Source organism: Panthera uncia (genome assembly GCF_023721935.1).
Source record: "Panthera uncia isolate 11264 chromosome B3 unlocalized genomic scaffold, Puncia_PCG_1.0 HiC_scaffold_1, whole genome shotgun sequence".
Classification (NCBI taxonomy): domain Eukaryota; kingdom Metazoa; phylum Chordata; class Mammalia; order Carnivora; family Felidae; genus Panthera; species Panthera uncia.
The window spans coordinates 131,754,489-131,774,476 of NW_026057582.1; the positions used below are offsets into that span (position 1 = coordinate 131,754,489).

Consider the following 19,988-nt stretch of genomic DNA (forward strand, 5'->3'; position numbering starts at 1 on the left):
ATTTTATCTCACATTTTAAACTATGAAAATGTACAAACATATACAAAGATAAGGAGAATAATTCAATGAACCTCATCACATTTTCCCACATAAACATCTATTTCTTTTTTCTCAAAACTATTTTTCTTAAAGTTTATTTTTTTAGTAATCTCTGCACCCAACATGGGGCTTGAACTCACGACCCCAAGATCAAGGGTCTCGTGCTCTTCCAGTTGAGCCATCCCCTCTTTTTTCTTAACAAAATTTTTTAAGTGTGTTTATTTTTGAGAGAGACAGAGACGGTGTGAGCGGCAGAGGGGCAGAGAGGGAGAGAATCCCAAGCAGGCTCTGCACTGTCAGCACAGAACCCAATGTGGAGCTCGAACTCACGAAACCATGAGATCATGACCTGAGCTGAAACGGAGAGAGTTGGGTGCTTAAATGACTGAGCCACCCAGGTGCCCCTCTTTTTTCTTTTAAAGCAAATTCCAGTAATCATATCATTTTGCACTCACATACTTTAGTATGCATCTCTAATAATATGGGCCTTATTTATATAGCCATAGTACATAATCATACATGAAGAAATTTGGTATCATCCAGTTCACAATAAAGTTTTCCTGATTATCTAAAAATTCTCATATTTTAGAGGAATTGTTTAAATCAGAAAAGAAACAAGGTCAATACATAATATTTGCTTGTTGTCCCTTAATTCTTTTAAAATATTGACTAACCTGCACCCCTTTCCTCCAGTTGTCATGTTGCAAAAACTAGGTCAATTGTCGTAGAAAATATCCCATATTTTAGATTTGTTCGTTTGCTTCCATGTGGCATTATTAAGTAGCTCCTGTATCCCCTGTATTGCATTTTATTTTAAAATTATTTATTTTAAAGGCTTTTCTAATTAAAGTATATGACATGATAGTTGTAAAAACTTAGAAAAATGATAGAACTCCAGTTGGTAATGTAGAAGGTACAAATTTGTCATAATCCTACCCCTAGAGGTAATCACTGTTGATTGTTTGGCATATATTACATCAGAAATTTTTCTTCACCATTCAATAAGAAAGTAATTTCTTAAGTCATTTTACGATGAAGTTGGTCATCGTATGATTCTCTATTACTACGAGGTTTTTGTGGCGATGATTCAGTGGTTCTTTGCACGGTGTCCCAATCCCGTAAAAAATCTAGCCGTTGTTAGAAAGTATTGGGTCAGGACAGCACAGTTATTGTTTTAAGTTAATCACACATGGGGTGTTTTGTGCGTGTTGCAGGGTGAAGAACGTAGCCCTGGGGAAGGTGCAGATACAGAATGGGACCAGTTGAGTAGGGCCACACCTTACTCTAAGCTGCTCATACTATCAGATAGGACATGATCTAATGGGACCAGTGAGTTTGGTGCCCAGTGGCGGAAGGAAAGATCTTTTAGGCCAGTACCTAAATAACTAGGACAATTCCTTTAATTGTCTGTCTCAGTGGGGATTCTGAGCCTCCCATTCTGTCCTCTCATGCTAGGAATGGACTGTTAGTGGAATGCATACTATAATTTGTCCTAGTGCTTGCCAATTGCAAATGAAAAAGAAAAAAAGAATATATCACTCTAATTTGCGTGCCCTCCCTTGCCTAAATTGAAGAATTACACAAATCTTTTACTACAAATTCCCTGTTTTTGAGTTCTTAATTTTGACTTTTCTTTCAGTTGGTCTTAGTATGTCTTCAAATAATTGTTTCTAAAAGTAATGTGCAGGATGTTTTCTAATCTTTGGACATCTGAGAATAATTTTATGTAAGTTTTGCACATGAAAAACATGTTGACTAGATTTTAAAATATGTGATTACAACAGTTCTCAAAATTTAATAGCTATTACTTTATTATCTTTTATTTTTATTTATTTATTTTATTAATGTTTCTATATTTTTGAGAGAGAGAGAGAGTGCAAGTCAGAGAGACACAGAGATAGAATCTGCAGCAGGCTCCAGGCCCTGAGCAGTCAGCACAGAACCCGACGTGGGGCTTGAACCCATGAATTGCAAGATCATGACCAGAGCTGAAGTCGGACGCTCAACCCACTGAGCCACCCAGGTGCCCCACTTCATTATCTTTTAGAACTTGGTGCTGCAAGAACTTTGGGCCAGTATGGATTTTATTAATTTGTAAATGACCTAGGTTTTAAGATGGGGCTTTTTGCTTGTTTTTGTCTTTTTAATCACTTCCTAGGATATATTTAGGGGTGTGATCTAGATACTCCCTTTTTGTCCCTCCATTCTTCATAATCTCCACCCTGCTGCGGGCTGTGGGATTCTTACAGATTGAGCCAATTAGCTCTGATGCCCGGTAGCTTCTGACTGATTGGGCCAATGGGAGTCACTACAAGATTAGGAGCTGGAGGAGGTAAAATCAGGCCTTTTTTTTTTTTTTTTTTACAACTGTCTCACTCATTTCTGATACTTTACCTTCTTCTTGCTTTTTCAGGCCTAGTGCTGGTAATAATGTCGACTAAATTCTTGACTGATTCTGTGCAGACCTCCTATAATTGATTAGTCCAGGTACTTGGTGAACATGGTCAAACTTCAGTTGGTATGGTTTCTAATGACCTGTCCTCAAGGTCACTGATTATTCCTTCTGTTATTCCACTCTAGACTATGGTTTTTGTTTTGGTCTTTTCAATTTCAGATATTGTATTTTTCAGTTCTAGAATTTTCTTTTTGGTCATTTTTTTGTATTTTTAAAAATTTTATTTTAATCCATTTATTCATTATGACTGTGTTGCCTTTAAGTCTCTGAACATACTTAAAATAGAGATTTTGAAGTTCTTGTCTGCTGATTCCAACTTCTGAGTCATCTTTTTTTCTCCTATGGGTCTCCTTTTCCTTTGTTTTTTTCATATCTAGTAACTTTTTAAATTATATACTGGACATTGTAGGAGATGGGTTTTAAAAGGATCTCAGGGGCGCCTGGGTGGCGCAGTCGGTTAAGCGTCTGACTTCAGCCAGGTCACGATCTCGCGGTCCATGAGTTCGAGCCCCGCGTCAGGCTCTGGGCTGATGGCTCGGAGCCTGGAGCCTGTTTCCGATTCTGTGTCTCCCTCTCTCTCTGCCCCTCCCCTGTTCATGCTCTGTCTCTCTCTGTCCCAAAAATAAATAAAAAACGTTGAAAAAAAAAAATTAAAAAAAAAAAAAAAGGATCTCAAATCTGTTTTCTGTCTTTGGAGAATACAGAGTTTTGTTCTAGAATGTAGTTAAATTACTTTATATCACCTGAATCATTGCTAAGGCAGATCTATTTTGGTTTTACTGTTACTTCGGAGGTGAGTACATTAGCCCTGGGGAAGTCTTTTCTCCTAAGTGTAGCTTTCACGGAGTTGTAACGGAAAGGGTGTAATGGAAAGCCCCTTTAACTTGGAAGGATTTGATCTCCTCCCTCCGTCTTCCCTGTGGTGGGCAGGTGCTCAAATCTCACTTCAGCTCTAGTCTTTCCAGCTCTTTTCCCCTTGGGCTTTCTGTAGTCTTGCCCTGCAGATGTGGACCATGGGGGTCAGCCAATGACACATGGGAATTCTCGGTGGACATTTTGAGCTTACTTCCTCTGTGGCTTTGTTTTGTGGAATTCTGCCAATGCTCCTCTGGCATGCTCGAATTCTTTTTTCTGGCTCCACACACCAATATGATTCCAGACTCTGCCCAGCTCTATCTGCCATATTCCTATTTTTCACGTATCAAATCCTCTTCTGTTTCTGTCTGCTTTGGGTCGCTCTGCAGGGTCTTCAAACAGCTTTTTTTTGTAAAGCTCCAGAATTGGCAATCGTGATCGTCAGGAGGAATACTCTGATACAAGTTATTCTGCTATAACCAGGCCATTATTATTTCTTGCCTGTATTTTTGTGGTATGCCTCATGTACCCTTGCTCTGTACAGTCTCTTCTCACCTCAGCAGCCACAGTAATCCTATCAGAACGTTGAGTCTGATGATGCTTTCTTTTCCTTACAAGCCACCACTGGCAGGTCCATCTCAGACCTGAGCACCACTGGCAGGTGCCTCAGAATGAAAGCCCAAATCCTGGCAATCAGCAGCGTTTTCCTCCAGTGTACCCCCCACCCCTCACTCTGTCTTTTCTGTCTGCCTTGCTGTCTGATTATTTTCCATTTTAATCACTCTGTTCTTGTCCAAATTACTTTCTTTTCTTTAAAAAAATTTTTTTAATGTTTATTTATTTTTGAGAGAGAGAGACAGAGCATGAGCAGAAGAGGGGCAGAGAGAGAGAAGGGGACAAAAAAGATCTGAAGGGGGCTCTGCGCTGACAGCAGTGAGCCCGATGCCGGGCTTGAAGTCATGAATCGTGAGATCATGACCTGAGCTGAAGTCAGACGCTTAACCTCCTGAGCCACCCAGGTGCCCCCTTGCCCAAATTACTTTCTTCTTACTCCTTGCTCTTGTCTCAGGGCCTTTCCCCTTTCTATTCTCTTTTCCTGGAATTGGCAGCTCCCACCCTGTTGAAAATGATAAATTCCTACATCCCTACCTACTCTTATAGCCTCTTTCTAGCTTCCCTGGTTTACTTTGTCTCCGTAAGGTTCACAACCACCTTGTTCACTGACAGCTTCTCCTTACAAGGATGTAAGTTCAGTGAAAGCAGGGATTTTTGTTTGTTTTGTTCCCTTGTATAGTCTCAGATCCCAGAATGGATAAACCCTGAATGAATCAGAGTCTCTTACTCTATAGAGACTCATACTGAGCTAGTTCCTTAATACCAAAAAATGTATGTCCAAGGCAGTTCCCAGCCATATTATGAAGCTGACATATTTTATCTTGGGCCCATTTATCTTCACTCCTGCGTAGAATGTTTCCCACATAGCTCCTCCCTTGTAGTGCTCATCTTCTGGGATACAACACTGTGGTGTTTGATAAAATGTCACTGGATTAGGTGTCTGTGGAGTTTTAGAAATAACCTCAAGAAAACACAGTATCCTTTAAATTTGTTACCACTGCATAAAATATACCAGTGTTCTTGTGTTTATAGAGTTAATAGGATAGAGATAAGAAAAAGAAGGGGATGTTGGTTTAATTGTCATTTATATAATACATTTTATGAGCCTACATAAATTATGCATCATTGACCTTTAAATGAATTTAGGCTTAATGAGATTGTTTCATCATGTTTAAAGATGTAATATAATTATTTTATTATGTTTTTTTATTATTTCCTAAGCTTATTTATGCTCCTCCCTCCTCATCAGGGCCCAAATGCGTTGCCTTCTTATCTAATATTTTTAAGCTGTTTTCTGGTTTGAGGTTTGCAGAAATCTGATCTCACTGAATTATGGCGTCGCTTAGTTGTTTAATTTTCCAGGGTGCTCTACAACAACCTTAGCTTTATCAGAGACCTGTGTTTCCAAAGAGTTAAACTTTGTGATCTGAAAATGGATTCTTTAAAAGTGTGGTTTGCAATAGAAATCTTTATCATCCTGCACACACATAGAATAATGAATCTAGAGCTTAGGCTCAGCATTTTGCCCTCTAGTGTTGGATCTTGAAAACGCAGATTAATATTGAACATGACTTTGTGTCCCATGGAGTCCTAGGGTCTCCAGAGGATCCCAAGAAATCTGAAGGGAGGGAGGAGGAGGCTGTACAGGCTGGACTCTGGCCTCATTCCTTTCAGATGCACAAGTATCACTTGGGGCCACTGCTCTGCTCTTACTTGACAAAACGGTTGTTTTTGTGCTTCAAAAATAAAAATTTAAAAACCATAGCTCTAGAGTGTAAGCATATGAAACCTAAGAAGTGATTGTAGTGCACATGTTCACTTATGTCATTAGATATTGGAATTTGGGCTATATTTCCTCATATAAAACATAAATGCTTGAGCTAGCCCCAAATAACTATTTAACGTATGGTGCAATTTAACATCTATCTATCTATCTATCTATATTTTTTAACATCTATATATTTTAATTAAAAAAAATACACAACAGAGGGGTGCATGGTTGGCTCAGTTGGTTAAGCATCTGATTGTTGATCTCAGCCCAGGTCTTTGGGGTTGTGAGTTCGGGCCCCACATTGGGCTCCATGCTTAGCAGGGAGCCTACTTAAATAAGCAAACTTGATTATCACTGATAATCAAGGTGTCTTTGATCTTTTTGCAGGGAGGCCCTGGTGGAGGCATCCTGAAAGCAATTCTGATGTTTGTATGCTGTGGCTTGTGGTGAAATGTCCTCCTTAATCCACTGAAACAATATTTATGCTGTTTCTTTTTGTTTTCTGGGTGGGAGTCAAAGCATATGGGGATGGGAAGTGGATTTTCTTGGGCATTGGAAGGGGCCTGAAGTCCCTTTGGAAGGGAAGGGGAGAGGGACTTGGGGGATCAAGCCTTTTCCAACCTTCCCAGCTAAGGATTCAGGTATCTTTGGTAGTTTTCTCCTAAGGCTCTGCTGGTCCTCCTGGTTTCTGGGACTCTAGCCCAATTCTCAGAGTTCAGAATTGGGGTTCTTGGTTGCTTCTCCATTTGGCTATGTGGAGTTTTGATAACCTCCAGTGACTCTGAGATCTTGTTTCCTGTGTCTGAACCTACTTTAACAGGAAAATAGAGACTTGGAGAGATCAAGGAAAAGAAGGCATGGCGCAGTGGAGCAGACTAGAAGGATGGGTAATTTCCGGGGGCCCCCTTTGGAGGAGGGCTGTGTGTGTCCTGGGCCTTCTGCAGGAAGGTACATATAGGAAATTGGTGTTGATTTGTTCAGTCTTGTCATACTGGCCAGGAATATGCTGGGGGTACTTCCAAGCTACTTGGGACTGGGTAAGCTGAGTTTTTAGAGGTGTTGGGGGCACCCAACAGGCTAAAACATCTTCCCAGCCCAACAGTGTAAAGGGGAGAAATTCATGAAAAATCTTATGGTATTCTTCAGTGAGCTGGAGAGACAAGAAAATGTGCCTGTGGTAGGCAGCATCCAAGATGGCTTCCAACGATTCTCTGCTTCTTAGTATTCATGCTCTGTGTAATCCCTGTCTGTGTGGGCTGGACCTAGTGATTCTAATACATAGATTATGGCAGAAGTGAGGAGGTGCCACTTCTGAGACTGTGGCTTCCATTTTGCTTGCACTCACTCACTCTGGCTCTTCTTGCTTACTGATGAAGCCAGCTACCATTTTGTGAGCTGCTCTGTGGAGAAGCCTATATGGCAAGGAACTGAGGGTGCCTCTGGCCAATAGCCAGGCAGTGGGTTTGAAAGCAGATCCTTCTCCAGTCAGGTCTTCAGATAAGATCCCAGCCTTGGCTGATACCTTGATTACAGCCTTGTGAGAGTCTCTAAGCTGGAGGAACACAGTTAAGCCATGCCCAGGTTCCTTATCCACAGGAACTGAGAGAATAAATATTTGTTGCTTTAAGCTAATAGATTTTGGGATAATTTGCTTTGCACCAATGGATAACAATATAGCACCGTTGGAGTAGGAGTGTTGGAGGCTATTGTTTTATGTAGATGATTGTAATGAGTGGCTTCTTTCACTCCACCCTTTCTGGTGATTCCTGAGCCAAGGGTGGGAGTTGAAGGCGTGTGGAAGAGGTTAGCCAGAGTTAGGGTCATGTTGTTGAACTGTGCAGGACCCCTTCCCCCAACGAAGAGCTCCCACATCATTCCATAAGATAGTCATAATTAGCATTTGAAAACCTGTCATGCAGAGATCAGGAGAGCCTACTCAGGGCTGGTCAGAGAAGCCATGTCAACCAGTATAGGAACTGTGACCAAATCTAGTCAAGTAAGGAGACACTTGTTCTTTATCCCTTTTCCAAGTTCTCAACACTCTAGCCAGAGCCTAGAAGAGGGGATGGGTGAGAGTATGAAGGGGTAGGACTCTTGAGCACATCAAAATGATAGGTTTTCTGTGTACAAGGACATAGCCCATCACCCTCCAAGAGTGACCTGGTGGTCAGCAGAGGCAGGGGAGACCTTGTGACATTCAGTAGGTGAAAAAAAGGTGGCCCCAAGGGTCATAGGTCAGCATACTTTAAAGGGGTTTTGTATAGAAGGTACCAATAACAAGCATTTGAAAGCAGTCTCTATTTTTGTCTAGTAAAGCATTACAGTTCTATCATTTTCTTGAAAGTTTAACTTTCCTTCTCTAATCACAGGAAACACTATTTTATTATGGAGGAACTGCTTTCTCCATCAGAGGGTCCAAGAGATGTAAGAGTAGGATCCATAGGACCTGGGATCCTTGGAGATCCTTGGATCTTCACTGGATGCCTCTGGGGCCCATTAAGTGAAAGAGGGAAAGCATCCTTTGCCAAATTTTTTACTGTTCCCTCTGAAAAATCTTTTTGAATTATTCTCAGTACTCTCAAAAAAATATGTATTCACTGTAGGAGATTAGAAAGAAGAAAATAAAAACCATGATCCCAATGCTTAGCATCATCTGCGAACGTTTTGGTGTATATTTTCCCAGCCTCTTTTCTAAGGTGTTCATGTTGTGTTGTACACAGCATCTTTTGAAATTTACCGTGATAATAACTTGAGCATCTTTTCATGTTTCCAAGTATATGACCATGACATTATTTTTGAGGGTTCCATAGTATTCCATTTAAAAGATACAACATATTGAAGGTATCTAGTGTCCTCTTGGTGGGCATTTAGAAAGGTTCTAGTTTTTGATATGCAGAGATGACTATTCTTCCTTGATGTAACCAAGTGAGGTCAAGTTGAGAAAGGGCATAGACTTAGTGTAATGAGACCAGGAGAGACATAGAATGTCCAGGGGTCTGGAGAACTCTTGATGATCCTTCCCCTGTGTACTTTCATGTCCACCACCAGTGAGAGTCAGACCATGTGCAGGCCATGGTTATCTTGTATGTAAGGTGAGGGTGTTGGTCCCGTGATTTCTTTGGTCATTCCATGTTTGCGAATTGTTGACCAGTTGACTATCTTCAGGTTCTCATCTGGTGCACCTTAAACCCCTCCAGTGTGCTTCCTCCTCTGTGAAATGGGAATATAAATGTCCTTCTTAAGAGGTCTGGGGGATTAAATGAGATCATGTATGTCTGTCATAGACCCCAGCACTTAGTAAGCCCTCAACAAGTCTCCTGTTATTAGGTCGAACCATACGAAATTGCCAATTTTTTGTAGGTCAGACATGACTAATACTGGCGATTTCATTTTTCTTCCATAGTAAAATGTCATCTGTACTTTTCGCTTTCTTTGATATATACACATACACACACACATTCATGCATACTGGTTTATTGAAGCAGGAAAAGAGAATGGAGGCATTTTACAAATTCGAGGGCTGCAACAAGTTGGAGATGTTCTTTGCAGACATTCCCATGCTATGCTCTCCACAGTAAAGAACCTGGATGCAGCTGAGAGGTTATATTACAGGTAGCTAGAAACAGAGGTCACATGTTGTCTGCAATCGCTTTGGAAAATTTTGAGAACAGGTGTATCGTCGTGACCATTTAAATGTTGCTGAAACACCCTGAAATGAATTCCTATAGGGCAGCAGTGTCCCTGGAAACTGAACAATTAAGACATCCTGTTACTCTTCAAGACCTTCAGGCAAGTGGGGTTCGACAGTGGACAAGAGGCACAGTGAAGGGTGGATGGAAGGACCCAGAGGTCACTGAGGTCATATGTGGCTACAGGGGAACTCGCACAAGTCCTGGGACCTGACACATCCCCACCAGGAATCCAACCTAAGCTTCTGGCTCTTAAAGCCATTGGACATAGGGAGAATAATTTCTGAATTGAGAGGATACCAGGAGAGAAATGGCATTTTTTCACTGAAGGGATGAGAAGATGAGCTACAGCTCACCTTTTCTCCCCTGACTTCCTTTCTCGTTCAGTCTTGAGAAGCCACGCAGCAAAGGGGCCGCTGATCAGCAGCGGTGGCCGAAGGGGGACAGTAATGGGTCAGAGCCGGATGGACTGCTGGTATGAAGCCTTGCGCCACCCTTCCAGAAAGAGACACTTCAGATACCTCCAGGATTTTAAAGTGAACCATAGAGATCCTTTTGATTCTTTGGAGTTTTTGAAATGCTGATGTGTAATAGGGGGGCGGCCAGGGGCTGGCAGTCCTGTCTGAGATCCCCTAGGCAACTGTGTGGAATTCTCCCTTCGAATGTCAAGCAGCCGCACATCCTTGGTATTCTTTTATTGTCTGGGGGAATATGCGGTTGAGAATATACTGAGAAAGCTGGATAGGAGGCCCTGGCTCATTCGCAGGGAGGGCCCGCAGCATGCATTTCCGCTGCCCTCGGGGGACCAGAGGACAACACCTACAGATAGAGTGTCTGGCCACCAATGAGCATTCGGGCTGGCGGGTGGGGAGTGTGTGTGTGTGTGTGTGTGTGTGTGTGTGTGTGTGTGTGAGAGAGAGAGAGAGAGAGAGAGAGAGAGAGAGAGAGGGAGGGAGAGGGAGGGAGACCATAAAGGAGGAGGTGCACTTGTACATCCATGCAAGGAAGAAGAAAAACAGTTTGGGGGAAGGGGAGTTGGGGAAAGAAATATATAAAAAACCCTTGGGGAGAAAAATATTCTGTACTAATCAACCTGAGCCAACCTGTTATTTGGGGAGCGTTTTAGACGTTACCATAAAAAACAATCATCGGGTGATCACTGAGCACAAAATCATTTTGCAGTCACCCAGCAGTCTCTCTTCTAGAGCTCCAGAATTACCAAAATATTCTTGTCTACCAGCAGAGGGATAAAAAAAAAAAATTGCACATCTCCCTGTATGTTTTTTGGTTTTTGTGTTCCCACACGCCCATGTGATTTCAACTCTGAGGCTGTCCCCTAGCACAGTTCCCACCTGGTGGCTGCTCACAGGTGAGCATGAGCAGCAGGAGCAAGGGGCAGGTGCCAGAGGCTGCAAAAGAACAGCAGCTGGGGGGCACCTGGGTGGCTCAGTTGAGTGACCGACATCGGCTCAGGTCATGATCTCACAGCTCGTGAGTTCGAGCCCCGTGTCGGGCTCTGCTGACAGCTCGGAGCCTGGAGCCTGGCTCGGATTCTGTGTCTCCCTCTTTCTATGCCCCTAACCCACTCACATTCTGTCTCTGTCTCTCTCAAAGATAAATAAACATTAAAAAAAAATTAAAAAAAAAAAAAAAAAAAGGAGCTCTTCTGGTCCACATCCATGTAGAACCAAAAGCCAAGGTAGGAAATATACAGGTTGATGGGGGGCTGGGGGTGGGCAGGGAGATGATGGGGAAGGTCCATGTGGTGACATCCAGGACGGGGGCTGCCGAGGACAGTGTGATCAAGGCCAGGCGGTGGCATAGGGCAGTGCACCTTCGCAGGACTGGGTGGGTGACTGACATCATATGGGAGCCTTGGGAGTCATCTGTGCAGAGGCCCCAACTCAGTGTGTTGAAATGGGGAAGCAGGCAGGAGTAGAGGATTCCTCCCAGGAGAAACATTCCAGCGTCAAGGCTTCAGGTTGCTGCTGGCCAGCCCACGACAGGTGGTGTGGCCCCAACAATGGCCCCGACCCATGTGTCAGCAATGCTGATCCTCTTTAATGGGGTACAGCAACAGGTACACAGGAAAATGTGGAGGACCCCCAGCACTTCCGTGAGTGGGTCCACCCCCTCAGGTAAGAAGGGCAACTTCTGGAACCGCACAGCTCGCCACGGGCTCATCCGTCCACGAACCAGAGGTCTGTTTTTTGTCGTATTCATGTTTGAATCCACTGACGCTCCAAAAAACTGATCGATGGAGTTGGTGGCACTGAATGCGAGGGCTGTTCTGGTAAAAGTAAGTAGGAAACAGTGAAAAGGTCCTGGAGCCGGCTCAAGTCCGGCTGAGAGCTGTGAGTTTGGCATTGGGCAGTCGAGCCACAGTTCCTGGGAGATCTTCCAGATACAGCTTCGTTTCTCCCCACTGCTTTTCATCTTTGGTCTCTCCCCACATCTCCTGAGCCTGTAGTTCTGGAGGCCGGCCCTGGTTTCTAGCAGTTCTTTCTTACATTTGGCTTTCTGGGCAAAGAAAGGCTGGGACGCAGAAAAGGTCTCATTTCATAGATTTCTGCTTTGGCCTGACCCAAAGATGTTTTTTTCAAGGAATGGAGATTCCACTGATTCTGGCTTCCATTTTACTTGCTGGCTGAGGCTTCTGTCCAGTTCTGTGACATACATGGGCGTGAGGAAGGTCACCCACTGCTTACTGAGGCTCCTGAAAAGATGCAGACATGGAGGGGATTCCTGCACTGCCCTTTTTTCTAGAGACCAGACACATCCTCCGACCCAACCTGTCAGGAGGCGTGAGGAGAGAGCGTGTGGGGATGTGACTGTAACGCGTGAGTCTGGCTGCTCCCTGGCGTCCCCGTCTCCTCTCTTCTCTTGGCTGCTGGGCACTGAACTTTTTCTTTCAGAATTAATCTTCTGTACCCAGGAAAGGCACACGATGTAGGGGAAACAGCATGAGCCACTGTCCAAAGGCAGGCAGCATCCCGGCCTCTTTGGCAACGTTTTCACAAACCATCTTTAGGGTCTGTTTTACCTGTAATCCCAGCCCCCTCCGTAGTGTTATTTTCATATGTGCAGGTGGGGCTGACCCCGGTCCCTACTCATCCTCGAAGAAGCTGGCATAGTGCTTCGAAGAGGACAGTTAGAGGCGGTCACTGGGGCCACTGGCTTGTTCCTTCCTGGAACAAGCATCAGGGACCTCTAGGATCTGCGTAGCCACCCAGCTTTACCACGTACCCAAGGAGTCTCATTTCCTGGCAAAGTCAAGGGACAAGGTCACAGAGGTCATTGGGGCTTAGTGATCAGCAGAGGGTGCATCATTAAACATTTTTTGTCTCGATTGTAGAAGTTACAAAGTTTAATTGTGAGCAATTTTTATTGTGGGAAGAAAGATCAAATAGCACAAGGATAAAAATAAAAAGGTGGTATAAAGAGATTCTGGAGGCTTTTCTCCCCAGAAGTAATAGGGTCTTATTTTTTTGTTTTTGTTTTTGTTTTTGTTTTTGTTTTTAAGTAGGCTTCATACCCAGTGCAGAGCCCAGTGTGTGGCTTGGACCCATGACCCTGAGATCAAGACCTAGCTGAGGTCAAGAGTCGGATGCTTAACTGACTGAGCCACCCAGGCACCCCAATAGGGTCTTAAATAAATTCCTCTTCCAGATACTACTACTGTATAACAAACCACCCCCGAAACATACTGGCATCAATCAGCCATCTTCTTATGTTCACAGATTCTGTGGGCCAGGAGTTCCCAGACTGGGCAAGGCCATACGGACTGTCTCTGCTCCATGATGTCTGGGGCTTCAGCTAGGAAGACTCAAAAGCTGGCAGTAACTTGACTGTTGGTTGGAATCATCTGGAAGGGACTTCACTCACACATCTGATTCTAGATGATGATTCTAGATGATGGATGGGACCTCTCCCTGGGGTTAGCTGGAACAAATACACATATCTCTTCTTATAGACTAGCTTGGGCTTCCTCACAACAGGGCAGCTGGATTCCAACAGTGGGTGTCCCAAGAGATACGAAGTAGAAACGTGCCAGTGTCTTAAGAGCCTGGACATGGTCATAGTGTCAGTGTCATTTTTGCTGTATTCTGTTGGTCAAGAACTAACCAAACGCAGATTCGGCATTGACCCTACCTCTTGATTTGATGAATGGGAAAGAATTTGGGAGCTCTGTTTTAAAACCTCCACAGTTCCCCAGATGACAGTGTATGTAGCTCAGTGATTAGGAGATGAGAACCTGGGTTCATAGTTCACTTCCATTCTTACTGGCTGTGTGATCTTAGGCAAGTTCATCGAGATAGAGACTAGTGCTCGCTAGAATCTGTTTCTGTTTTCGTCTTCCTGGGAGCACCAGTAGGCTATGCCCCAGCCTCTTGCATTGAGCTGGGGCTGAGAGGCTCATTTTAGCCACACTTTAGCCCAGTGCCGTGTGTCACACTGGGTTAAGGGGATAAAGAGCCCCTTGCTCTCTCCTTACTTGCTATCTAGATGCAGGGAAATCAAGTGGCAATTCATTGTGGGGGGGGGGGGTCACAATACAGAAGGAGCCTGGGTCCCTGCATGACTGCTACAGTGAGTCCTTCGTTTCATGCCCTCTGCCAGCAGGGATGTGGGGAAGAGGTAGGCTTGGAGTGTGTTAAGTCACTGAGGTTTTGGGTTTTTTGTGATAGTGGTTGGCGTACCCTGACCAATGCGTTACCCAACCTCTTTGAACCTGTTTCCTTGCCTATAAAGTGGGGTATTAACCACGGCTATCTTTGGGTGCCCTGAAAATTAAGTGAAATAATTTATTGTACAGCGTCTGGCACATAGTAAGTGCTCAATGGATGTTAGCTACAGTTATTAAGTGAATGTGACTGCCAGTTAGAAGAGGGGCAGGTTTGTGTGTGGAAGGATTGTGGTCCAGGGGGAGTTAAACGGTAGGGTTGCCATCATCGTCGTTGTCTTCATCATCATTATCATCATCATCAAGATGGCGCCCACCATTACTGAACACCTGCTTGGGCCAGGCTCTGGCCTGGGGATGCTTCACCTGTCTTTATTTCAATTCACTGAGGCAAGATATTTTTAGTCTTGATGTCGAGATGAGGACCTGGGGGCCCAGAGCTTCTGCTAAAGCTGTCTGAAGTCACAGGCAGGCTTGAAACTCAGAGCTCTCTGACCTCAAAGCCTGACTTGTTTTACTGCAGGGATGACACCTCATGCATTTTGGGGAAATGTGACCTGTATTTAAAGAAAAAAAAAATGAGGCCCTGCCTGGCTTCTCACTGGAGAAGTGCTGTGTTTTCCTTTTGAGATTTTTCCTCTGCTTCAAGTTGTAGGGATTTGCTTTTGGTAATTAATCTTTCAGCAGATAGCTGGACCAAAAATGTGGAAGGCCCCTGCTTCCTTCCCTTCCCCCAGGTCCTCTTGCTTTGCTGTTTTGTTTGAACTCTGTAGGCTCTATGTGTAGTGGGTCAGTGGAGACCGAGACTGGATCTCCAGAACAAAGCCCATGTCTGAGTCCTGAAAGTCTCTCTTCAGCTTGAGGCCTCCTGTGAGAAGAGTGGATGTTTTAAAGCCCTCTCAGTGACATTGATAACCCGAGGTGGGATTATAACACCAATGTGGCTGGCTCCTGGGTTTGTCTTTCTTTCTTTCTTTCTTTCTTTCTTTCTTTCTTTCTTTCTTTCTTTCTTTCTTTCTTTCTTTCCTCCCCTCCCCTCCCCTTCCCTCCCCTCCCCTTCCCTTGCCAAAAGCAACTTGCAACTTGTGCAGGAGCTAGATTTACTACATTACCCGGTGATTAATGCCTCTGAATAATCGTGTGTAAATTGTTGCCTCTCTCTCCTCTTTATATCAGTTTTAGTTTTAGCAACATAACCTGCCCCAAAGACCAGTAGATCTATAGGTTTTGATTCAGTCATTGGCATTGTGGGATCTCCCTGGATGACATTTGTGTTTTCATTAAGAAGGCAGTTCTAGGTGGCTTAGTGGGTTAAGCGTCTGACTCTTGATTTCAGCTCAGGTCATGATCTCGTGGTTGGTGAGATAGAGCCCCACATCGGGCTCTGTGCTGTAAGCGTGGAGCCTGCTTGGGATTCTCTGTGTCCCTTTTCACTCTGCCCCTCTCTTGCTCTCTCTCTCTCTCAAAATAAATAAATAAACTTAAAAAAAAAAAAAGAAGGCCGTTCCATTTGCCACTGTTAGGTTGTGCCCACCTTCAGTTGCTGAACTGAGACAGGCAAAGATGAGGGTTTATGACATATTTTACTTACACTGTTTCTGTTCTGGCTCGGATAAAACTTTAAACACAAGCCATACCTTTCTTCATTTTTATGTATATACGTATGTATGTATTTATTTTTAATGTACATTCAAGTTAGCATGTAGTTGCAATAATGATTTCAGGAGTAGATTCCAGTGATTCATCCCCTATGTATAACACCCAGTGCTCATCCCAACAAGTGTCTTCCTCAATGCCCCTTCCCCATTTAGCCCATCCCCCCACCCACAAGCCCTACAGCAACCCTCAGTTTGTTCTCTGTATTTAAGGGTCTCTTATGTTTTGTCCCCCTTCCTGTTTTTATATGATCTTTCTTCATTTTTATCTCACAGGCAGTTTTTCTATCAAAGGCAATACTAAGGGCCAGATGGATAAAACCAACATCTTCCCTTCAGAGTATCTTTGAAATATTTATAAACGTGTTGGCGGAAAAATTCTTGACCACTCAATGCTAGAACAATGGGTAAAGTTGATTTCCTTCTAGAATATTATTAATATCATATTATTAGTATAGTATTATAGAATATTATAGACATTCTTCTGCAGTAAAACTTTGAAAACTGTTTTGTTCTTTAAAAATGCTTTTAGAAATTAGAACAAAAAAAAAATCTTTGTGGCTATTTAAAAAATAACACTAGATGGCGCCAGAGAGCCAGAGAGGACGTGGATTTGCCTCCAGAAACAAGATAGACCTGAATGAAAGGGGCGGCCTGTGGGTGACAGAGGTTATTTCTGAGAGAAATGCTGCAAAGCAGGGGCTCTGGCAGTCACTTCTGCACATCCTCGCAGCGTGATCTGTCTTCACCAAGCCTTTGCACAACCTTTTCAGCCCAGGTACCATCTTCTGGCTGAAGTGTATGCAAGAGGCAGGTTGGTCTTGAGCAGTGGAGGGAGAATAAAAGAAAAAGGCAGAAGGAGCGGAACCGTGCAGTGAGCATGTGCCCCAGCAGTGCCTCTCTAGGGTGCACGGTCACAGCCAAGGAGAGGGAGAGCTGGATCATGAGGGAAGGCGGAGACCAGAAGACCAACTACCGGCAGGTGGCTTCTGCTCTCTGGGCCCCGAGTTTTTCAAGGAAAGAATGGAGAACTTGGTGATTAAGAAATTATGGCAAAATTTACGTAATGTAAAACTTAGCATTTTAACTTTTTTAAAAAACTTTTTCACTATGGTAAAATATGTAACATAAAATTTACCATCTTAACTTTTTTTTAAAAAATTTTTTAAAGCTTATTTGTTTTGAGAGAGAGGCAGAGAGAGTAAGCAGGGGAGGCACAGAGAGAGAGGGAGAGAGAGAATTGCAGTATGAGCCAGGGGGCTTCATCAAGAGGCAACGTGTGTCATTACTGAGGACAGGGAAGGATGTTTGGAGGAAATGCGATGTCTTGAACTTCATTCAATGTGCTCGCCCTTTCCAATTTGAACAGAGCAAGGATTTTGCAAGAGAGTACAACAGATGCACCAAGAAGTCAGGAAGCTCGGGAGGAGAGAGAGAGGCTGGGGCGGGACACAGGTCCCTTTTCCTTCCAAGGGGCTGGTGGTGACTCTGTAGGATGACTGGGTTTTGGCTCCCCACCAGGAGTTTCTGTTTGGTATGCAGGAGTGAGCCTTGCAAATGGCGATGGTATCTGCACGGGGCAATTGCAGAGCTGCAGGAACAGGCCGGCTCACCGAGGAGGCTTCAGCTGCCGCTGGTGGAGGCGGGCGCAGACTGTGGGGCAGGAGTAGAGCAGTGAAGGGAAGGAAGGGCAGAGACCAGGCCTGAGCTGCTATTTCAGATGGTTCCAGAGCTGCCAGGGGTGGTGATACTGCAGAGAAATTCTTCCTGGGGGAAGAGTTGCAGACAGTAATTTCCTCAGTTATCTGCTGAGGAGTGGGGCCTGGAAGGCTCTTTCTGGCATGCAACAGGGCATGGTTTATTGAGCACTGTTTTGGTCCTAAAAGGCCCAGTAGTGAAGCACTTGGCCTAGACTCTAGTTGGGGTCATGGGGACTCAGGCAAGCCTGGTCAGGGAGTACAGCCTGGAGGAGGTGATGTGTGAGCTGGGCCTTGAGAGATGCATAGGAGTTTAGATGAACCATGGGGCAAGGGGCAGAGGTGGGGCAGAGGGCGGCTGGGGGTCTAGGTCTAGGCAGAGGAAATAGGCCTCCAGGCCAAGCTCTGATGGTGAGCAGTGGTATGGAAGGTTCTGACAACCTCACGTGGTGGGAATATTAGGTTGCCTGTGGTGGTTGTGTAGGTATAAGTTGCAGTTGAAGAAGGAAGCAGGGGCCAGATTGTGCTAGGCCTTTTATGTCTTCTAACCTGGTGAGGGAGTTTGAGTTTTATCTTGAAGACTGTGGCAGCCAGTGGAGGGTGTGAAGCAGAGGGGTGACATTGTAAGACACACCTTTTTGATAAAGGACTCTGTGGAGACTGGATGGGTGGGGGCAAGACCTGAATCGAGTGCCCATAGTGCCCTCCTCCAGACCAGGCTGACTCTATTCCAGGGTAGAAGTGTTGGTCAGAGCCTAGGTAACGGAAGCAGAAAGGAGAGAAAAGGAAAGTGCTTTTTTCCCGCTGTACAACTTTAGGGGCCACCAGTCTCACAGACCATGGTGCGAAAAATAGGCCTTGACAGTGCACATTCTATGCAACCCTATATGGCATCCCTGAATAAACAGATTGAAGACTAAAGAGGATCAAGAAGATAAACGATGGTGGTTCATTGAATGTGAGGGAAGGAGTAGAGAGGGTTCAGAGATGACCCCCAGGCTTCTGACTTCGCTATGGGATTAGGGGATATTGGTGTCATTCATTGAATCAGAGGACACAGAAAGAGCGCAGATTTGGGAGACATGACTGGGAGAAACTGGGAAAACCGTTGGAAGCAAGAGACTTTGTGGGTATGGACACAAAACCCTGGAAAGCAGGGACTTTTTCCACCTTGCGGTTCCTGGCTCCCAGCTGGGCACGTGGTGACCTTTCCTGACTCCCCTGGGGGCTCATCCAGGCTCCTTATGGCAGTTAGCATTAGTGTTCAGAATGGTGGATGGCTTTGGGGTCAAGAACTAGTAGCAAAGAGAATAAATGCTGTACAAGAGCCCTCCAGGGACATCCTACGTTGTCTCCATGGTGACCGCAAACAAACAGAGAACCCAAGAGGGTGCTGGGTCATTATGAGGTCACTCACACCACTTCCAAGACAGATGCCTAAAAGGAAAACCCAAAAAAACCTGGTGGTGGAACTGAACTCAACCACTTTCTTTTATTTATTTATTTTTAACCAAATGCAGTCAATCTCATTTTGTGTGTAGCTAGGCATCGTGAGAAGACTCCAGGATGAGCCACCCTTGTGAGCCTGGGGTTTGGTTTGTGCCTGGGCAGGGTCCCCTCATGAGAGACACAGTTCCCACCTCTTGTTTATTTGTTTTTATTTTATTTATTTTGAAAGAGGGAGAGAGAGAGAGAGAGAGAGGGAGAGAGAGAGAGAATCCCAAGCAGGCTCCAAGCCGTCAGTGTAGAACCTGATGTGTGGTTTGATCTCATAAACCCTGAGATCATGGCCTGAGCCAAAATCAAGAATTGGATGCTTAACCAACTGAGCTACTCAGGTGCCCCCCAACCTCTTGTTTTTATTCAGGGAATTTGCTCAACCCCATGCTTTCCCCAGGGTCACCTACTCACTGCTCTGCAGAGAACGTTAAAAGCATCCATGAAAGAGACATGGCAGATTTTGTTGGCCATGAACCTCAAAGATGAATTTTCCTATCACATTTTATGAGTATGGGTTTTAAAGCCTCCATAATGCAGGGCTGCCCCTCTCCAGTACCCATGAACTTCCTCTTACGGTGATGATTTGTGTTGTTAATTTGGCCAGGAGAAGACCTTGGACAATACTGGATCATGTAGCGTATGGAACTGATAGAAATGATTATCTTTTTTCTTTTTTTTTCCCTATGGATAGCAAAGGGAAGATTTTGCTGTCTTCCTTGAACTTCTTAGCTCACAGATGGGATCCTTTGTGAGGAGCTTGGGTGGGGATCCCAGGCAGGCAGAAGATAATGTGGTCTCCAACAGTATCCAAAGACCCTGAGGGTTAGGAAGAACAGATTAAGGCATGGATTTATTTTGTTAATGATTATTTTTGAGAGAGAGAGACAGAGTATGAGCTGCGGCGGGGCAGAGAGAGAGGGAGACACAGAATCCGAAGCAGGCTCCAGGCTCTGAGTTGTCAGCACAGAGCCCGATGCGGAGCTTGAACCCACAAACCGGGAGATCATGACCTGAGCCAAAGCCAGACA

At 44.5% G+C, this 19,988-nt stretch overlaps 1 long non-coding RNA gene and 1 pseudogene across 1 annotated transcript; both read right to left on the reverse strand.

Annotated features, from left to right (window-relative positions):
• Positions 1-7,777: 7,777 nt before the first annotated feature.
• LOC125910419 (protoheme IX farnesyltransferase, mitochondrial-like) lies at positions 7,778-13,735 on the reverse strand (annotated as a pseudogene).
• Positions 13,736-17,088: 3,353 nt separating this feature from the next.
• LOC125910272 (uncharacterized) lies at positions 17,089-18,780 on the reverse strand. The gene is made up of 2 exons (XR_007453926.1): positions 18,631-18,780; positions 17,089-17,530 (listed from the first exon to the last, which is right to left on the reverse strand). It is a non-coding gene; the product is annotated as an uncharacterized LOC125910272 (long non-coding RNA).
• Positions 18,781-19,988: the final 1,208 nt, after the last annotated feature.